This window comes from Protopterus annectens, chromosome 2.part2 (assembly GCF_019279795.1).
Source record: "Protopterus annectens isolate FY-2018-M chromosome 2.part2, PAN1.0, whole genome shotgun sequence".
Classification (NCBI taxonomy): Eukaryota; Metazoa; Chordata; order Ceratodontiformes; family Protopteridae; genus Protopterus; species Protopterus annectens.
This window is the reverse complement of record NC_056730.1, coordinates 1,119,410,910-1,119,426,845: the sequence shown is the minus strand read 5'-3', so window position 1 is coordinate 1,119,426,845 and position 15,936 is coordinate 1,119,410,910.

The following is a 15,936-nucleotide window of genomic DNA, read 5'->3' as shown; positions in this document are numbered from 1 at the left end:
GGAGGTCTAAGCTAGAGAGATCAGCACAAGACAAGGCCATAGACTAAACTAATGCTTTCTGTTTTAAATTAACTCCTCCAGTGCTGGGAATCTCAAGTCCACTCTCTCAAACATATTAAGTTCAAATTTACGTCCATTTATTCAGTACACTATGCCAAATTAGCAAGTTTGTATTATTTATAAAACAAAATGGATATTTTGTTAATATAAATCAAAACTGCTATTACTAGTATTGTTTACAGACATTCTGATGCACTTTTGGTGGTTTGTTTTTAGTGGTCACAGAGTCATGTCAATTATACAGAAAAAATACAGTAGCTTTTAGTTTCACACAACTGCTACAAACCAAGTTTGTGAAATAATACATTATTTTATTAGAGATTCAAAGCAATATACAGCACTGCAGGAAATGTAAGTTTTCTATTTTTTTTCTCTCTCTCTCTCCATCCCTTCCCTCATAGATTGCAGAAAGCAAATAAAAGAATGGCATATTGGAAAATGGATCAAATGCAGATAAGAACAAAGAGGAAAAGTGAGCAGGGAGCATTATTTTAGAGGGTGGGGGTTGTAAATGGTACAGTAGTATGGGCAAAATGTGCTGTCTATTCTGAGCTGATCCATTTTGTCTTTTTTTTATTTGTTTTGGTGGGGGAGGGGCAGGGGGAGGAGGCAGTTTGACTAATGATAACATTAACAAAAGTAAAGCTATCAAGCAACATAACTAAGACCTAGCTTGCACTCCTGTTACTGAAGATGTGGGAGCAGAGATGGACTAATACTGATTCCAGTCCACTAATTGTTCGCACAGAAACAGGGAAATACATTATCATTTTAAATGCTTCTGTGTACAACTTAAATTATTATCAAAACTTCCTGGGAGAAATCTTAAGGGACTACCTGGAAAGTTACATTATTATTCTGCACAGTGAAAAAACAACTGATGTCTTTATAGTGGGCAGATCCTACAAGAAAATCACAGCTGGCTGTTTTTGAAGGGAAACAGGAACATTCAGTTCTGCTTCAGGTTCAGTTTCAGCAAATCCTTTTAACTGTTAAATACCTGAAGACATAGCATCAGAAGGCAACTAAACCACCGTCTTCACTGTACATTTAATTTTTTTTCAGGGTAATTTACAGATCTTCCATGATGCCTCCAAAAAGGAAGGTTTGTATCTCTGCACGCATTTTTCTGTTTATTCATCTATGGATCTTCAAGACGGCATTTGCTTTTATGCATAAAACTGTCTTGCTCTGATTGGAAATGGCAGACATCATGTATAGTGCCACCAGGGGAGTGCTTTTTTCCAACAGTTATTACTCTTGAGAAGATGTCAGAACAGAGTGTAGCACTGCTGCTTGCAGTAGGTTGTGAAGGACATATAAAGGGACAAAGGCTTCAAAGAAAACTGGAGTGACTACTAACAGACTAAGAAGCGAGGTACAGTGTGGCAATTCATTTCCTGTCCTAAACTGAATGGGGTAATACAATTTAGAAATAAAATCCCAGGGTACTATACCAGATGACTGGTTAACAACCACAGGATATTGCAGTTAACGAGTATGACAAAGGACACACTTTTCCCATTTTCCTGGTCTTTCTGAGTACTGAAAAAGATTTAAAAAAGAAAAAAACATAAGATTTCATACAGTGTGCCACTTTAGGCCAAAACATAACTCATATTTATTCTTGTATTTATTACTTGTAAAATGTTCAGTTTGTTTAATTCAATTACTTTTAAGTACAGTTTAATTGTGGTTAAACATATGTAGCAAAAAGTATAATAAAATCACTACATTGCCTAGGAATTAAACTTATAGAATGGCAAACTGTACATCAGCAACTGATTGGAGAGCAAACGTTCTCCAGCAGAGTATTAATGCACAAGTAATGCCCGCTGAAAAACGAGTCTGCTGTTTCACGGCAGCATATCAAGCTACTGTGGAGCTTGGACTGAAAAAGCCTAATGGCCGCCATTATTTTACACTCACTAAGCAGCGTTTCTGCTGTTTAGTGAGTGCAAAATAAAAAAAACTGTTTACAGTATGTGTTTATGTTTGTGTGTGAAAGTGCATCCATGTATGAGAGTGAGAGATCGATCGAGTTGTTATCTTACACTTGCTAAGCAGAGCTTTTGCTGTTTAGTGAGTGTAAAATAAATGAAACCAAAAAAATGTGTGCGTTTGTGTCTTTATATTTCTGTCTGCATGCGTGAGTGAATGCATGCATGGAGACAGAATAGATGGTGTGTGACACTGAAGACTGAGAGTGATTCCTGGCAGCAGCCGCATCAGTTAAGAGGTCTGCATACCTCTCAACCTCTCAGCACAAGAAATCTGGACAGAGCCATACATTACAAAGGAAAAATGACCAAAAATAACAGATTTTAAATATTACTCTTATAAACTTAGAATGTTGCTAGAACAACAAGGTTTCCATTAGCATGTATTATCTAAAGGATATGAAGTCTGAAACTCAAATATCTGTCATAATTTAATGACTTCAATCCCCAGTGATTTGCCAGAAAACTAAACATTTTATGAAGATGGGACCCAAACATACAAGCCAAAAATGTAGACATTCTGCAAAAATCTGGACAGTTGAAAAGTATACTAACTCTTAGATTAAAATATCTGGATAAACCAAAAAAAACGGGGGACAAAGGCTCAAAATAAGAACACATTTTACTTGATTATTAGGTTTATGTTAGCATACATTTTCTGAAACAGAGATGTGTGTGAGAAGAGACTGTGTGCATGACAGTAAAGATGTTTGCATACCTCTGGACCTTTCAGCTGAAGAAATCTGGATAAAGCCTAAAATAAAGAAGGAACAAAGGCTCAAAGATAGGAACATATTTAATTATTGCTCTTATAAAATTAAACTTGCTTACTTAAAAGGATTTGTGTTAGTATGAATTTTGTGAAGAAAATAATAGTCTGAAACTCAGATGTATGCCATCATTTCGTAGCGTCAATCTCCAATGACTGGCAACAAACCAAACATGTTAGGAATAAGGGACCAAAAAATAAAGTAAATGCCTGGATATTCTTTAAGTGTTATATTTTGGATGTAAAATGCTTCCTCTAACACTGTTAACATATACTACAGCAAGTTTGAAACATTAGGCAGAGGAACTATTTTACATCAAAAATATATATCTTCTTCTGGCTTTTCCCAGTTAGGGGTCGCCACAGCGGATCACCTTGTCCGCTGATGATTGGCAGTGGAGTTTTACGGTGTCGAGTTGCCAGCCCGGCACCCATCCTTCCACAGAAGGCACACACATGCACGCACTCACACCTAGGGCCAATTTAGAGTGTCCAATCCACCTGCAGCATGTCTTTGGGATGTGGGAGGAAACCGGAGCACCCGGAGGAAACCCACGCGACCACAGGGAGGACATGCAGACTCCGCACAGAAGGCACCTCAGCCGAGGATCGAACCGGAGAACCTCTTACTGTGAGGCGACAATGCTAACCACTGCACCACCGTGGCTACCCTTATAAAAAAATAATACAGTACTTAAAAAAATAAATAAGTAAAACACAACAATTTTACAGATAATCTATTCTCTAAGCACAATAATTCTCTCTAGGGTGTGTGTTAATGTGTAATTAATGCCTTTACAGGGGTGTAGAGGCCCTCTGCCTGTGGCATCGGCCCATGAAAGTGAAGTTCCATTCCTTAACAACTGTAAATCAGTGTACATCTGTATGGAATAGACATTATCATTTAGGGTGGTAAAGTGGTGCAGAGGTAAGCATTTTCATCTCATAGCAGTTCAATTCTCAGCTGCAGTAACTTCTGCGCAGAGTCTGCATGTCCTCCCTGCGTTTGCGAGGGTTTACTCTGGATGCTGCAGTTTCCTCCCACATTCGAAATGCATTCATCTTTAGTGTTTCTCCCCAGGCCTTTGCTGAAAATAGGCTCGTTCCTAGTTAGACTTTCCCGGTAAACAAATGTTAAATAGATAAACAGGATGCTGGAATAAGGGGTGCTGATGGGCAACAAGAAGCACACATTACATGGCTGTCTCAGAGTGCCTTCGTCAGGAACACTGACATGAAGCACATTAAGCAATACTGACAAGAGTTCTGGGAGAAACAACAAAATGCCTGGCAGGCACACACCAAATGGAGACAAGGGGATGGGCATAGCAAGAGACATTTGTATTCCTAAACATAATAGTAATAAAAGTGAACTTATTAACCACTACACCAGAACAGTGATTTTCTGTTATAAGAAAATGAACAAAAGTGACAAAGAGGACTTATCTGAGGTATACACAGAGGTCTTACTTAACACAATATGTAGTGAGATCATAGAACAGCACAACTGGACCAGTTTTATCTTCACGGTCATTTATTTTCTAACACAATTTTTTCTGTAGCTGTAAAATATAACAGCAGTAGTTACATCTTGTTTGCCAAAACATCTACGGCGTATTTCTTACCTCCATGTAGTTGTTTTTAGCTTCATACATGCAACATCAAATACATATACACACAAGTGGTGTTCTCCCATACAAAAGTACACACAGCTGTGGGAAGATAACATCCAAGAGATGTATGTATTTCATTACAGAGAGCACAGAGCTGACATACAAATAGGTCATTTGTTTTTACTGTACCTTACTCAGCAATAGATATTTTCACTCTGTTTGCATCAGTTCCCCGAAGTACATGCCAGCGGATTTGCAGACCTTCCCTGTTTGACAGGCAAAGGCACTGTAGAAGTGACATCGTCATTTACTGTGTTTGCCAGGAGTATCATAAAATATTAAGCTAGATATCCACATTATCAGTAGCGTTTGGGGTCTGCTTGCTGTTACAAGCAAAGTGTAACTACAATAATCCATGCAGGCTAACATATCACTAGCAAAGAACCACAGCGTCTCAATATATTTTCAGAAAACAGAAGCTTTAAGAACAACTGCATTATAAAATTGAAAAAAATACATGATTTCATTATATACAGTATTCATCTTTTCTAATGTACCAATGTCCTTGCATCATTTGTAAGTGATTAACAGTATTTTCTAATATGTTACACTCCAAAAAGTACTGATGGGGATGCTATCCTGGTATGACTTTGTTTTACAGTCACACCTCTAGCCTTTCTGATGTAATTTTAGGGGAACAGACTGCACTGTGGTGAAAAGTAATTTTATTGTGGCCGTGTCACCCCAGTGGTTTTGACTGACTGAGTACTGTGATTTCCCACTTAACTATCCTTGGCAAGACTGCCAATGCATTCTCTTTGATGGCTTTTGATATTTGCTTGTGGCCATCTCATACAATTCAGTGAAGGTACGTCTGAATGTTATTCATCAAAGTTGCTGATTTAGCTGTTTTAGTCAAACACAGGACAATCATCTCAAACCATAGTTTCTAGCGGAGGTGTGAAGTAAGACTTCTCTGGCTATCAGCTTGCACTTAAAATACTGAGATGGCAAGTCTTTAGCTACTATTGCACTGATTACCAGATTTTTATTGACCATGAAGCTAAAATTAGTGAGTTAATTAGCAAATATTTTAGATGCAGCTATCCCTCCTGTACTCACTTACCTTCCACGAAGGGAGTACCTATAGACATACCTCTCAACTGTTATTCTTTTGGCCATCAGGTTTTGCCTTACTCCTGCTGGACATACTGATGTTCTTTAAAGTCAGACCTGTTTGTTGGTACGTGTCTTATTAACTAAATAAACTAAGCCTATACAAAGATTCCTTAACAGTGGCCTCATGGCACCCCAGATGACTCATATTTGATTAGCTGCATAGGTGCAGGTGGGACCATGCCAGGGAAGATGGGATTGAATAATTGATGTCAGCTCAACCATCCTGGCTGAAAGAGAGAGGCACCTGTCAAGCTCTGTGTTGCAAGCAGTATACTGTTCAGTTAAGAGGTTGCTCAAGTGCAGGAGCATGCATGTACCTCTTGAAGACAGCCACTGCAAAATTGCAATGCTCCCACAGAATGTGGTGGAGCTAGGACATACTCCTCGGCAGCAGTATCATGTTGCAGTAGCATTCTCAGTCTCCTCACGAGCCCCAGACATGGGTCAGGTTGAGTCCAGTGTGAGGCTAATGCAGGTCCAGCAGACCCTGTGAACCAGGAAAGAAGCTGTTGGCAGCCGATGGTCAGCTATGTGGAGGTAGGGGGAGATTCGCTAACATGAACTATTTAGGGTCTAGTATAAAAAGCCATTCTATTGTGAAAAATCAAAAAAATGCTCCTCCTTCTGATCTACTGTTATCATTTTTAAGGGACAGTGCTATCATTTTAAATACCACGAGGTGGAGAGATATGCCTACATGATGTAACATGTGACAAATGAAATATAAAGAAAAATAGCATAAGAATTAACGGAAGGCCAAAATGGTGTTCAGAGAAACTTCAAAAATCAGATGCAGGCATGAAAATAAGTCAGTAAAACTTGTATATATTTTTTTTATTTTATTTATTTATTTATTTTTGTATGGGTTAGGCTGGAATTAAATAAAAGGAAAACACTTAATGCTGTGAAAACGTGACATGTAAATACAGAGGTCAGTTAAAAAGTTGTCCAGGTCCATTTGAATTTTAAGGTTGACTAATTTGCTTACTACTTATCTTTGTTCAGGCAAAAAGTACAGTTGTGTACTCTTACCATAAATGTAGATGTTCGAGTGTGTTCACTGTTGCAGTCATCACTGTCGGGTTCTTTCTGCCAGCAGCAGCCCCCGATCGGCCAGAATCCCAAAGTCTGGATCGGGCGCCAGCTGAGGTCGCATTTATCCTGACGTCAATGCGCCGGAAGGTATAAAGAATTTTGTATCTAAATGTCGATGTGATGCTGCGTCGTATGCATCGCGTTAACATATGGGTTGTAGGCAGCCAGGCAGCCTTGATGTTCATTCAAAGTCTGGGTCTGGCCTGTTGATGTCGCACTTCACCCGGCGTCACTCAGCTGACGCCATTTCCCCGGTTTTTCTTGCCCCAGATGTCAGGTGCCCAGAAAGAAAAGGCTAAAAAAGAAACCATGCCCAAAACCTCATCAGCCAAAATACCTCATAACAGACAATACTCAAGGAAAAAAAAGAGGGGATAGGAGGGAGGGTAACCCGGACTGCAACAGTGAACACACTCAAACATCTACATTTATGGTAAGAGTACACAACTGTACTATGTCCTTCGTGGTTCACTGTTGCAGTCATCACTGTAGGGTTGAGTCCCAAAGCTAAGAAAGGGTGGATGCAGGAGAAACAGAGTGGTCACAAAACCTTGCAAAACCGCAGAAGCAAAACCTGCCCTGGATTTAGAATAGAGAGGGAGGTTGTAATGCTTAGAAAAAGTATGTACACTACTCCAAGTAGCAGCTTCCAATTTATCCTTGGTAGGAACCCCGCAAAGAAAAGCTGCTGAAGTAGCAGTAGCCCGGTAGAATGAGTCCTAACATTAACAGGAACCGGATTGCCATGATAAGAGTAACAGAACTTGATGCAATGGGCAATCCACTTGGAAATAGTTTGCTTAGTGATTGCTTTCCCTGAACAGTAGGAGCATAGCGACTAACAACTGATCAGATTTCCGGAATATCTTGGTCCTGTCCAGGTATAGACAAAGCTGTCTGTGCACGTCTAGAGAGTGCAAAAGACTTTCTTCCTCACTTTTAGGATTAGGATAAAAGGTAGGCAAATGAATAGACTGAGTCAAGGCCACTGCCGAAACCACCTTGGGCATAAATGTGGGATTAGTCCATAGAGATAACCTATCCTGATGAAAAATAAGGAAGGGTTCCACAGCCATGAGTGCTTGCAATTCTGAAATTCTTCTAGCAGAGGTAATAGTTAAAAGAAAAGCAGTTTTCTAAGACAAAAATTTTAAATCCGTGGAAGCTGCAGGTTCAAAAGGAGACAAAGTTAATTTCTCCAAAACATAGTTAAGGTCCCAAGTGGGAACAGGAGCCCTTATAGGGGGGCCAAATATTCTTAGCCCCTCTAAGAAATTGTTTAAGTAATGGATGAGGAAAAAATCGGAGGATCCATATTGTAATGTGCAGAAATAGCAGAAGCATGAAGCTTAACAGACGAAAAAGATAGGCCCGTATGTAATAACTCTGTCAGATACTGTAAAATCAGAGGAATGTTCGGAACAGAAGAATCACCACCCTGGACTTGACTCCAGGAGCAAAATCTTTTCCATTTTACCGCATAAGATTTTCTAGTGCTGGGCCATCTAGCTTCAAGGATTACATCCAGTACCTGTATGGAAATGGCAGAGGTGTTTACAGACCCTGGATCCACCAGGCAGCTAGATGCAGAGTCTCGACATGACTGTGCAGTATCTGGCCTTCCGGTTGACACAGTAGATGAGGGATTTGAGGCAGAATCCAGGGAGGCTCCTGAACCAAGTTCATCAGAGTGGAATACCAGAATTGCCGAGGCCAATTGGGAGCCAGTAGAATCATGTGCAGTCTGTCCTGTTTTATCTTCAGAAATACCCAAGGTAGAAGAGGAAAGGGAGGAAAAGCATATACTGAGAGGTGTTTCCAACTGAATGAGAGGGCATCCACTTTCCATGCTAGTTTGTGGTAGGTCCTTGTGCAGAATGTTGGAAGTTGATGATTCTGAGGGGATGCAAAGAGATCTATGTCCAGACATCCCCAAGCCTTTATAATCATCCTGAATATCCGAATATCCAACATCCATTTGTGTGGATCTGAAATGCGTCTGCTCAATGCATCTGCCAGAGTGTTGTCTTTCCCTGGCAGGAATTGCGCCTGTAAGTCGAAACTGCAGGTCAGAGCAGTGTACCAGAGATTCATGGCTAATCTGCACAGGGGGTAAGAGTGAGAGCCCCCCTGCTTGTTGATGTATCACATCACTGTAGTGTTGTCTGTCCGTATCAACAACTGTCCTGGTAGAAGAAGGTCCCTGAAGGCTATCAGGGCATTCTGTACAGCTAGCATCTCCTTCAAATTTATGTGCAGGTGTGTTTGCTCCTTCGTCCAAACACCCTGAAGACATCTCCCGTGCATGTGGGCTCCCCATGCATAATCTGAAGCATCTGTTGTCAAAACTTGGTTGGTCGGCGGAGGACAAAACGGCTTTCCCTTGTTCTGTAGACAGACTTCGGCCCACCAAAGAAACTCTCGCTGGAGACAAGGCAAAATCGTGACCACTGTTTCCAAACTGTGGTAATGCTGAGACCAGACACTCTTGAGGTACCACTGCAGTTTCCTCATATGCAGCCTTGCATATGGTATTAGCAGAATGCAGGAGGCCATGTAACCCAAAGCCTGCAGAATTTTTCTTGCAGTCAGCTGTTTCATTGAAGCCAGGTGTCGGAAAAAAGAAGCCAGTTGCACTTTTCTGTCTGGTGTCAAGGAAGCCATCTGGGTTGAAGTACTCAGAAGAGCACCCAGGAAAGTAATTGTTGCATGGGTACCAGGTTTGATTTCTTTAGATTCACTGTGAAACCGAGGCACTGAAGAAGACGCTGCACATAGGCTAGATGCCGAAGTAGAGTGTCTTTGTCATCCACTTGAAGAAGTCATCCAGATAAGGGTAAATCTGAATCCCTTTCTGTCTACAAAATGCCATTACTGGTGCCAGGCACTTCGTAAAGACCCTGGGCGCAGTAGATAAGCCAAAGGGCAGCACAGAGAACTGGTAATGTTTCAAGCCCGCTTTGAAACGCAGAAACCTTCTGCACTCTTGCCTTATAGGAATATGCAGGTAAGCTTCTTTTAAGTCCAAAGTCACCATCCAAGCGTTCTTGTCCAACGTAGGCAGCAGCTGCTGCAGAGTGAGCATCTTGAATTTTGGTATATCTAGGAAGGTGTTTAGTACAGAAAGGTCCAGGATTGGTCTCCACAAATTTTCCTTCCTGGGAACCAGGAAAAGTCTGGAATAAAAACCTTGCCCTATTTCTAAATTTGGCACCAATTCTATGGCTCTCATAGCCAGGAGGGACTGAACCTGCCGTTGTGCCTCTGCCCACTGATGATTTGGCAGGTCTGGCCAACCGTTCGGTTTTGGCAAAGTGTGGAAATTAAATCTGTAACCTCTTGAGACTATGTCCAGAACCCATTTGTCCCGGGTTATGTGGCTCCAATTTTGATAAAAAAGAGAAATCCTTCCCCCCAAAGGAGCTTCCAGGGGAGGAGCCCCTGGAACCAGAAAGGGAGAGTCATAAAGACGGTTTTCGGTAGGGTTGAGACTTATCTTCATCTCCCTTGGGAGAGGGGGCACTCCACTGCCTATTCCTAAAATGGGACTGTGACTGTCCCCTACCTCTGGAACGCCTGAATCTGCCTCTCTGAGACCTGTATGAGCCCGGAAAGGACCAAGGTTTAGTTGGCCAGTGTCTGCTAAATCTAGGAGGTTGCACCTGTAGAAAATCCTTAACTGTCTGCATAGATTTGGCTTTGTCTTCCATTTTCTTCAATACCTCTTCAGCTTTGGACCCAAACAGAACATTGTGCTGCAAAGGGGCATCCAAAAGTTTGGCTTTAATCTGATACGGCAAGCTATGATCCCTTAACCAAGCATGTCTTCTAATAACAGCACCAGTTGTTGCAGCCCTACAAGAAGCTTCCAAAGAATCAAAACCACGATGCAGGGTATGTTTACCCACTTGTTCAATAGCATGCAATAAATCCTGTAACTCCTGATTATCCGCACTAATAGACACAGCTGACATCTTTTGTTGAAATACAGACAAAAGGTATTGCTGATACTTCAGCATATGAAATTGACAGTTCAAAGCCCTAATAGACAATGTAGCAGAAGTATAAACCTTTTTACCCCATCTCTCCAAAGCCCTGGACTCTCGGTCAAAGGGAATAGGATTTTTAGCAGAGGCCGCTTTAACACCCTTAGGACCCTGAGAAATTGTTTCCGGATCAGGCAAAAGATTTTTAAAAATAAATTTATGAGAATCTGGAACCCTATAATACCTATCCGGTTTGGCCGGAGTAGGGGGAAAAGAATCAGGAGAGAGAAGCTTCCGAAAAAACATCATCAACAATGTCCAATACAGGGGGAATAGCCAGAGGCTTATGCTGTGGGAGAAGAAGAAAATCCCTAAGCCTTTTCTTGGATTCAGAGAATTCCTGCCCTTCCCAGTGAAAATGCACCCTCATATCATGCAAAGTTTCACCAAAAGAATAATCCTCAGGAGGAGAGGTGGAAGGAAAGGAATCTTCAGCATCAGAATCCTCATAAAGAGGAAAAGAATAATCCCGCTCAAGGGAAGAAGCAGAAGAAACAGAAATTTGGTCTGAAGAATCATAATCTGACTGTAATCTAGGCTTCTTGTCAGGAGGGGGATGAGAACCCCTGATCATAGTTAAGAGATCTTCAGCCATCCTAAGCATCTGCCTCTGAGGCCTAGGACCCTGATCAAAAGGTGCCTCTGCTAGCCACTTCACTTTAGCTGGAGCCTTAGACTTTGACTTAGCATGTAAACCTGAATCCACATTTACAGGAAGCTGTGAAGGCCTGAGAACTCCCTCAGAAGCTGGTACCTGCCTACCGGCTCCGGACCCAACTGAGGGAGCAGTATCCGAAGGTCCAGTCCCTGGCAATTCTGAAGACCCCATCAGCTCCACACCAGAGTTGGTACAGGCAATTGGTTCAAAAGAGGAGGATGACAGGGGATGCAACGGCACCTCACTGATGACCGACGAACCAGCAACTGGCAATAACTGAGTAACATCCTTTGCTGTGGACCTCGGAGGCCTGTCTGCATCCCTGTGCCTCTTACACACCCCAGAAGCAGGACAAGAGTCTGAAGACATGTTATAATTAAACCTATTTCCATAATAGTAAAAGGCAAAGTTATATCTATGCCTAATAGTACGCTGATTAAATCTAGCACAAAACACACAATTAGCAATGTCGTGGTCAGGACCCAGGCAGGGAATACAGTAAGAGTGAAAATCCCTATGAGGTATTTGCTTCCCACAAGAAATACAATTATTAACTTTTTTGACATCTGACTGGAGCAAGAAAAAGACCTCCCCAACGGGGTACTTATCTGTAAAAAATGAAAATCCTGGGATTAGATCCAAAAATAAACAGGAACAGGCTGACCAGCATCAGTGAATTGCAAGGGGCAACGCGCAGCAAGAAAAGCTGGGGAAATGGCGTCAGCTGAGGTCTTTATACCTTCCGGTGCATTGACGTCAGGATAAATGCGACCTCAGCTGGCGCCCAATCCAGACTTTGGGATTCTGGCCGATTTGGGGCTGCTGCTGGCAGGAAGAACCCTACAGTGATGACTGCAACAGTGAACCATGAAGGACATCTGTAGTTCCAGGCTAGACTTTCTAGCTAAAACATGAAGCTGGTCAACTGATGACTCATAACCTACATTAAAAAATATTAGCTTTGCCATCTGTATCTAGGTTTAAAACATTTTGCTACCCTAGGTTATCAGTGACCTAACTTATTTTATTTGCTTTCCTAAAGTTGTAACTGTCTAAGAGATACAGCTATACTTCCCTTATTCAAACTATGCACGTAATGGAACACAGAGATTTGGCTATGCATACTGTTAATAAATTCTACTTTAACCACATTGTTTCTGTGGTGTTTAGAAAATACTTCTACCTTGTACACCAAATTCTTTGTGGTCTTTCCTTATGTTCCAAACAAGTTGAAGTGACACTTTGTTGTTGTCTCTTATTAGGTCCATCATTAAATATAATCTCCCTTAAGCATTTATTGCACTAAGCACTTCATCTAACAAGCAGACCTCAACTTTTCCTCAACAAAAAGTTCTGAAGTCCTTTAGTAACTACAACTGACAAGAGGAATAGAGTTTTTTAAGTCTGTTTTGAATAAGCATCTGAGATGCAATTTCTGTTTAGCCTTTCATTGTATGAATTACTGCATGCTCTTTGAAATACTTCACCTAAACAGAACCAATGGTAGCTAACATCTTCTTTATTGACCTAATTGTATACTGATACATAGCTGCTGTGACAGGCACATAACTTGACATATCCCCCATTTCTGGAATAGACTATAATATATGTCAGAGTACTTCCATGGCAATCTTTAAAACCAGTATGGGTGACTGGATTGATGACTGCAATTTTTTTCCCTGAGGTACATTTATGACTGTAAAATCTTTACATGGGATATATGGGGTAAATCTACTTACTGGGGACTCAATTTCTCACCAATATTAGACAATATGGATGAGCTTTCTGATGACCTCCCTGGCTGTAAGCTTAGTACAAAACTACAAGCTTGTGAAGTTATTCAGGAAAATGATGAGCCTGTGAAGTTAATGAGGAAAATTATTTCACAAAAAAAAAAAAGTGAGCACAGAAACGGAGTCAAGCAGGAAGCATAGAGAATAATGCATAAAACAGTTTTACTTTGTAATCTTCTTCGACTACCTTAAAGGGACAGACACTTGTTATTCCTGTCATTCTCTTGGCTTATTTGGTGGAGTCTGTTTGCAAAGGGGTAGAGTAAGGTAGGTTCCCCTCACACCCTACTCTACAACAGACAAATAACTATGCATTACAAGACAAACAGGAACATTAATGCACTAACTTCCTTGCAGGCTGTCACAAAAGGAAATGCTGCCAGCCCAGCTATCTGGAATTTAGTAAATAATTCTATGTCATTTGTGAATAATGATATGATTCATACAGACGTGTGTGTAAAGGTGTAAAGTACTGAGCTAAAATGTAACCACAGCATGCCCTGCTAGTTTAGAATAGAAATGTATATAAACTATTGTAATTGTGTAAATGTATATGTTTTAACAGTAGAAACTAGAACACAGAGGGTTCCACTTGCAAAGCTTCAAGAAAATAAGTTGAAATTAAATTGTTTTATGATTGTGCTATAAAAGTTATTTCTCAGTTTCAGCTCAGTAACAGACACAATATCTAGAGCTAGAAGTTTTTGTACTGTCTTGGAAGAGAAGTAATTACTAGGTTTAAGATGCAGAAATGTATTGTTTTATGACTTCCAGGGTCATCAAACATCTGAGAGATGTACATTTTTCACACAGAGATGTTAAATTCTGACAAAGGAGGTTTAGCTTGGGAACTAAAGTCAGGTGACAAATGGTGATGCCATCCAAGCTAACCCAGCAGTAATATTTGATATTAATTTAAGAACTCTCTTAGAGAGAGACTGTCATTTTGTATTTGACTTAACAAGAACATCCACTCATCACCACCTTCTGCACGAACTCTTAGAGAGAGACTGTCATTTTGTATTTGACTTAACAAGAACATCCACTCATCACCACCTTCTGCACTTGCCTTGCTGTAAGCAAGTTTTTAGGGCATAGCAACTCTTTTAGATTCAGACAGGAATACAGTAAAGTATGGCTTAGATGTTTTCTTTATTTATTTGATACTGTTCTGCAATGCTGTTTAATATTTCCTGTGATTTTGAACTCTGATGTAACTGATTACTTATTTAGTACTGTCTTGTTCTTTTATTATTAAACATATTCAAACCTATCATTGTGGCTATCTGTGAGACATATTTAAGTTCTGATAGTACATGCATATCTATTTGGTGACACTGTACAGGCCACTCCTAAATAGACTTGCTCTTGGTTAGACTACCATTTGGATTAATAGTACAATTACACAGGATTGGATACCCTTTATTAAAGTAGCTGATAAGTAATGGCTGGTGGAAGTGGAAACTACCTTACAGTCTGGGCTAATGGGGCATAGCTAGCAAACCTGTGCCAGCATTTCCCAGGTGTTTGTATATAAATCAAATCTCAAAGAGTTTGTGTGTCATCTACTTGGGCAGGGACATGAAGCACTGGTTGGACAGAGAGGATACTGGAGATCTTGGTTTGGCCACTCAGCTGAGATCTCAACCTTATAGCTGTGCCAGTGGGAAGTCTTATTGGGGCTCTGAAGAATGAGTGAGAAACCAGCCCCAGACTGACTGTGATCTCTGTGTGCTCTGAAGAGAAATTGCACTTTACTGTGTGTGTACTTGTCATCCTCCCAGTGTGTACGTTCCCCACTGTTGCCAGCAGTGAGAATTGAGGCTCCTTGATTACTGGGCCAGTGCTGGGGCATCGCACAGGCCACAACCATTCATAAATGAATCAACAGATATAGCCAACTGCCCAAGATAGTAGCCAAATATAGTTTGTTGGAGAGATCAGATCAAAATTTGTTTGGCATAATAGTTAAGGTTTCCACCTTATAAACACAAGGTACAGTGTTTGATTCTGACCTCAAATTATTGACAAGACTTACAATGGCCATTTAATACAGTTAGCCTAGTATTCACCTATGAACAAGAAATGGCTACATGATATGGACATACAAACAATTAGAACAATTTATGCTATAAAATAAAAAAACAATAAGTCATCCTCTGTAGTCTGCAACTATCCTCATACTTGTTGTAACTTGCAGATTACACCCCTAAAAAATCAATGATTACAAAAATCCAAAATATTTATCAGTTGTGAAGAGTGAGGCATATGGAAAAGGGGAAGTTTTAGTTTATGCATTTCATTTCTAATGTGCTTTCATAACAAGATGGGTTCTTGAATGCTTTTCAGTATGTATCTATTGATTTGCTTCCTGCCTAATATTAGCAAATGCTGACATAGTAAGAAATGTATAAAGTTTTGATGTTCTTCATATTGATCACTGCTGCAGTAGCCTTAGCTATATGGTTATATCTTGCCAATGATATAACACCAGACCATTTCAAAAGTTTTATGGGCACCTTCCACATGTCCAAACTGTTAAGCAGCTCAAGATGAGCTGACTAAAAGACAAGTTTAGGAGCAAAGCCTTTACAAGCTTTCCTGCTGCCAAAGAGTATACTCCTCTAATTTCGAGGATTGATGGTGCTTTCCTTTACTGGGCAGATAAGTCCCCTTTGGGGAAAAACTTCCATTTTCTTATATTTACTGATAGTTTGTTACTT